Consider the following 7,166-nt stretch of genomic DNA (forward strand, 5'->3'; position numbering starts at 1 on the left):
AAGTTGCTTTCTTTGTTCATCAACTGCTATGTTGTGTTGTATGTTTGAATAACCAAGCATATAAGTTTGATTGTTCATTTGCCTGCTATATATCTAACCCTATTTGCAACTTACAAGCGATATTTAAGATTTAAAACACATTTTATATAAATTACTGAAGAAAACGGTACCAGACTTGAAGTTTGTATACACGACTCCAAAAGTGCATTATCACCTGCAATTCTCCTTTTCCTGCAATAGTAAGCAACCTAAAAATCTCGGCCGTTGTGTTGCTTCAGAATTCGAAAGGCGTTGGACCAATTCTGTCACAAATATATCAGTGTGGCAAACTGCAAAAAGGAGAAAAAAGTAAATTGTTAAAATGACGGTTTTATTATTGTGAGGCAAATGGATGACACAAAAATATACAAAATGATCTTACTTTAGCAGTTAAAATAAGACGAATGGTAAGAAATAGATATCAGAGGAAAGCAGTTTATCTCCTTTTTCCAAAAAAAAAAAAAACTCGGAAGTAGAAACATAGATTAGATAATGTAAACACCTAACAGCACAGGAAACGGAAAGAGAGATAAACACAGACTAAGGGACACCATTAGCGTAGTAGATTTGGGGGCCTTCTATGAAAGATAAACAGACGGGATCCTACCTGTAAACCCAATTGTTATATTATTATTATTATTATTATTATTATTGAAAACTCGTTTCCTTTCCGAATCTCTGATTCTTCCTAAGAGCATGCCTGCATATAGCGGTCATGTGTGCAGTTTTAGTCAATGAGCGGTCTCAAAGAACAAACGGGATGGACATCTTCGAGAGAGAGGAAAAAAACACTTTCTTATTATAAATTCTAGGTCAAAGTTCGAAGCATTTGTTTCTCACAGGTACTATTTTCTTTCTTTCTTTTTCAGGGAGGGATAAGTTTTGGCTCCTAAGAAATTACAGTATATAATATTGCAAATTTGTAAGTTAATTTATTTACATTGCTATTTGCGGTCATAAATGAATTGTCATTGGTAGGCATTACTGTAAAAATTTCGACTCCCATGTAAGTCTTAGGGGCCCCTTATGCCTTGGCTCCCCAAGATCGATATCGAAAATTTAGGATACGGATATATCGATGTTGATATATTTGCGATATCGAATGTTGATATGTGTAAATATCGACGATATTGATATATCGGAAAATCACACAGACCTACATCCGAGAAATGATGCTTGAAATATACTGGAATCAATAATCAAAATCCAATATATATCTTCTTATCCCACAATTGTGTCTGGTAGAGAGAACCCCTATCTCTCCCGTATTAAAATCAGCAACAACATGAGCACAATTCTAATTACAAAATATACATGTATTAGTGTCAAAAAAGTTAAAAGAATAAAAATGAAACGAAACGAGATTCATAAGTTGATGTAGAGAGAAACTTAAACATATCTCAATGAAAAATTGAAACTAATTGATACCTGTTAGAGGTACGGAAGTGAGACAGAGAGAGAGAGAAAAGGGGATAGAAGAGGAAAAAGAAAAGGGTACACAGATAAAAATATTGGATTTAAACGTAGGAAAAAAAGAACCTAACATTATAAAGTTCCGTTTCCAGAAACCCAACAGTAATATAGAAAAACGATTTTTTTAAAATTTTTGTCAGAACTATTGAAATAAATACGTAGATTAGGCTTGAAAAATCCATTTAGTCACTTTCAAAATGAATACTAAACTTGGTGATAAAATTAAGTACTCAGTTCCCACTGAAACTGAAAAGTTCCGAGACACATCTAGGATCACGACAAAATTTTAACACATCATGTCTTTCCGCGTGGTTCGCTTGCAAATTCGGTAGTGTTCATTAAACATACAGATCTGAAATACATTATAATAACCCTAGTAGGTAGCGTAGGTCATACCTTTCATTCCAGACTATTAATGCAAACTGAACACACACAAAAAAAAAAAATAAATAAAATAAAATATAGAAATAAGACAGAAAGAAAAAGTTAATGAGTCCTATTTTATTGCTAAATTTCTATCAGATAGAGCTCAAACTAAAAGTCAAAATTGTATCATAAGGAAAGGTTACAAATGTTTAAAAGGATAATTGGATGTTGGTTCCTTATAGACGTAGCAAATATCTGGCATATTTCGCATTTCATACGTGGATAAATAAAAATTGAAAAATTATAGGAAGGAAACGAATTTTGTGTGAAATTAATTTAACTAAAATCTCTCTTGAAATAATCTAAAAAAGGGGCAATTTTTAGTCATTTCTGAATATTTGTCTGTTTCGAAGATGCACTCTCGATTCCACCTATTGCGGATATAACATTGTAATACGCAATGATAAAATGAATACGCTAGAGCTGAAACGGGTCATCGCAGTGAAACGGTGATTCGATAGAGACTCGGTAACCCACAGAGAAAAAGACTGCGTATTTCCTTGACATAGATTGTGTATTAGTACGTGAGAGAGAGAGAGAGAGAGAGAGAGAGAAGAGAAAAATGCAAGACGGGATAAAGAAACGTCAAGAAAGATGGATAGAGAGAGAGAAAGAGAGACGAATATAAAAATGAAAACTACTTATCATTACTCTGCATGATGAAGACTGTACATACTGTTTATTCGGATTCTCGCTTTGTAGCTTTTCCGTTGGTAACTAATGTTTTATGAGAAAAAAACATAGTACCTGATGGGGATTCGAACCGAGATCTTCCGTTTGAAAATCTAGGACGGTACAGATACACCATTGGTTACACTACCCGAAACATATTTGACGAAACGTATAGTGTTCCTTTCTAAGAACAATAACATGAAAAGTAGATACACAGACCAATTAAGTATTCCGGATTGTCCTAGTAGCCCTCATAGTTATTATTTGCTCTTCCCATGCAACATTTGTAAATCGTCTCTATCATGACACAGATGTTTGCTTCCATATTCATACGGATTACTCGTTTAGTATCAGAAGTTACTCTTCCATTCTTCACGATCACTTTGTGAAAAAATGTCCTTTGTTTTGACCAGGATTTGAACTTATGCTTTGAATCTGTACTATTCGTGTATCCATTACGTTACCCCTACCCTACGCTGCCACATCAAAGTATAATTCAAGTCTTACTAAATTCATGTCTGCTCTTTGGAAGGAACCGGCTTTTTCCTGTAAGGTTTACACCAATGTGCGAGCCGAAATTCATTCATTCGAGATCCTGGAGAGAAATTAGTGCCCAGTAATAAACGAAATAACATACAATCCAGGAAAAATTACAAAAATAATAACATGCTATGCAGTAACTTCGCACTTGCAAGTTCAAACCCCATGGCGTAAACGTCATCAACACCTAGTGGCCCACTTGCTGGTAAATGTCGATCGTCGCTAGAGCAACGCGTAGGATTGCCGCTAGTGTGCTACTGGTGGCAATGCTTTGTCGAGTCGAAATGATATCTAGAGCCGGGGTAATGAAGTTACCACCGCGTAGCAGCGAAGACTTCATTTTGGTTCGCATTATTTCGATTCGTCGCAGAGAATCGCGAAGTTATTAACATGAAATATCACCAATCATGTGCATGGGGTTATTATTATATACTAACTGAATATACTCATTCTTCACATGGGGATAATATTTGGACGTCAACTCCTGTGGGTGTATCACCATTCATTTCAGCGACCGCGAAAAGTATGTATTTGACACTAATATTGGTCATTTTGCTCTCTTTTTACAATTCTCGGTATTCTCACCCGTTGCCCCTCGACCGGCATATAATGGTAGGTGGATTTGCAAGTCATCCCTATTGGAAACATCACCATTGATCTCAGCGACGGCGAAAATTATGGATTTGACACTTCATATCAGTCATTTTGAATTACTTTTACATGTCCGGCCCGCAGCCAAAAAGGGTGAATTTGGAAGTTAATGCGATCGGAGTTTCACCATTGATTTCAGCAACCGTGAAAACTATGAATTCGACAATAATATTTGTCATTTTCTACTACTTTTACATGTCCCGGTAAGCGTCCCCCGTGAGACCCCCCTGGTTCGAATTTTAAGAGAAGTGCTTTGCGTTAGTCTGGGGCCTAGAGCAAGGTATCCGTGACCAAAATTTGGTAACTCTGGTTCAACTTGTCCTATCCCCAGGTCGGTCCCGGTAAACTCCCCCGTGAGACCCCCCTGGTTCGAATTTTGATAGAAATTCTTCACCTTGGTCTGGGGCCTGAACCAAGATATCCGTGTCCAAAATTTGATAACTCTCGGTCAATTTGTCTGGTTCCCAGACCTGTTTCGGTAAACGCCTGCCTCTTCTGAGATCCCCTGGTTCGAAACTTATAAACAAACGCTTCGTCATGATCTGGGGCCTGGATCAAGGTACCTTTGACCAAATTTTGGTAACTGTCGGTCCACTCGTCTGGTCCCAGGCAGCACGTAGACAGACAAACACACAATCAAACTATTTTATTTATATTAGATTATTTTTTCCTGACGAATTGTTCCGAAATTTGGCTCCTGATGTCAAGAGTAACCCCTGCCCCTACATCATGAAGTGAAAAATCTTGAGATTAGTGTATATTATTGTTTGAATTTAGATGGCAACTGTCACCGATCATTTGAAAGTGAATATGGGAGAATCATCAAATAAAATAAATGGACACGAGCAATTTTGTTGTAAATTTACATAGCGAGCAGATTTTATCTAATCCCAAACGGTTATCGTCGAAAATACACACTTAATGGAGCACTCTGATTTGCCAAATTCAAAAGACCTCAATGATTTATCCCTCTACAACCGACGTTTACTTCATCGCCTCCATCGCCAAGTCGAAAATGCACTTGCTTCAAGGTGTTAACTTTCGCTTTTTTATGCGAGTGTATAAGTTCAGTAATTCACCATGAATATAGTCAATCAGAAGTGTTTTTATAACGAAGATATAAGAACATGAATTGTGAAATCTCTGTTAACAAACTGTCGAGATCTGAAAGTCAACAAACTTTACACTCTCCGGTGTCGATTACCTCGAAACCCCGGTAGCTAGAATTAGCCCAGGATAGGGGACTTTATATTAAAAAAAATAACAATCTCAGCAAAGTGCAGTCCTCTTTTAGTGTGGGAAAAAAGGTATTAAATCTCTCATTTCTAGTTGTATTAATGATGCACTTCTGAGTCTCTATCAAAATTAATGACAGAGATAAGGACAATGAATTATGATTACTTTGTAGAACATTCCACTTTATCATCATAAGAATTTCATCTTCCGGTTAGCTTAGTTGTGTAAAATTCTAGAGTATATTGCTATACTGTATAAAGTATGTACACTGACGCTGATTTTTGATGACAATCAGAAACAGAGGTAAAAGATAAATTACAGTAATAGTTTTCTATTAAGGGGAAAGTATAAGTACTTTTATTTTAACAATTTTTTTGGCTTAAAATGTTTGTTTGGGTTCACCGCCTCCCCCCTCAACGTTGGATACGGAATGCAAGAACATATTTAGATTTTGATTATTGATTTCAGTATATTTCAAGCATCATTTCTCGGATCTAGGCCTATGCGATATATCGATATATTCGATATCGATATTGACACATATCAGCATTCGATATGAGAAACATATCAACATCGATATATCCGTATCCTAAATTTTCGATATCGATCTTGGGGATGCGAGGTATAGGGGGTCCCTACGACTTGCGATGGGAGACGAAACAAAATTTAATTTTTACAATAATGTCTTCCCATGACAATTTATTTATGATCATAAATAGCAATGTAAATAAATCCACTTGCATGTTTGCAATATTATATACTGTAATTTCTTAGGCGTCAAAACTTTTCTCTTCCCCAAAAAGAAAAAAAAAGCACCTGTATAAAACAAGTGTTTCGAACTTTGATCTAGAATTTATCATAAGAAAGTGTTTTTGTTCCTCTCCCTCGGTACTATATTGAACGTGTATAGCATTTAATAGTAGCGCTCTGAGTTCCCTTTAAACGCTACTAGCCAATGAGACAGGTGCGGTGTAGAAACTTCTTTGTCTACCTAGTAAAAGCTGAAAACGTTATGTGTCTGTCGCCTGCGATGTAATGCGTCTGCTTAGTCATACCTCTTTATCGCATGGGAAGGTTGCGTTAGAGTCAATGTTACAATTGCCTATCACACTGTCATCGATTGTATGTCACGCTTTAGTTACGGCTTATACGCGAATATTTCTACTGAAATTGAAGAGAAAAATTATGCATGCTACTTATACAGTAAATGAATTAAGTGGTTGGTATTAACGTTCCTTGTTAACAGGGAGGTTTTGTATCATAGCACGAGACCCATAGTTTAAAATGGGATTGGAACCACGGCAGTTACTCTCTTTAATTTCTTGGGTGAAAGGAATGCATCTTAACCAGAAAAATAGCAAAGAGGGAAAGCTTAAAGGTAAAAATGAACAGAAAAGTAATAACAGAAGAAATTCTGATGGTAGGGAATAATCAATGCTAATGAAGATGTGATGTGCTCTACTTTACACTCAAGCTCCGTCATGACTGAGCAGCTAGCGTACGCACTTTTGGTGTGCAAGACCCGAGTTCGATTCCCGGTTTAGTTCATGTGGTTCGGATTCCACGTTAAGCTGTAGGTCCACATCAAATTTAGCCTCGCTGCTAAAAGAGATGCTGAAACAAAAAATCACACCAAACAAAATCAACTTTGCTGTCATTCTGCTGATTATGTTTCTCAAGAAGTCTTCCCTTTCAAAGGAAAAAACAGTTTGATATAGACCAGAAATGGCCTTGAAGATTTTAAAATTATTATTAGGGATATAAGTGCCATCATTAGAAGATAAACAGTAATATTAAAGGTACAATCGATTACTTAATGGTATATTACTTTTAGATATAGAGAACAGAAATAAATAATCTTCTCCTGAAGGTACAATCTATTAATAAGAATTAGTAGCAACAACGGAACAGAATTTTTATCGTTGTACAAATTGATTTTCCTCAATTTTTGCGAGAACTACGCATGAGATTTACACGCAAGTATCTCATTTTGTAAACTGATGTAATTTTTCAATTGATACATGTCTTATCGTTGGACAATACAGAAGATTGTTCGCTTTATATCCGACCAGTTCTGACGGGGACTCATCTTAAGAGATACTGAGCCATCACCACTAATAATATTCTAT

The sequence above is a fragment of the Thermobia domestica genome, chromosome 13, assembly GCF_964235325.1.
Source record: "Thermobia domestica chromosome 13, izTheDome1.hap1.1, whole genome shotgun sequence".
NCBI classification, from domain to species: Eukaryota; Metazoa; Arthropoda; class Insecta; order Zygentoma; family Lepismatidae; genus Thermobia; species Thermobia domestica.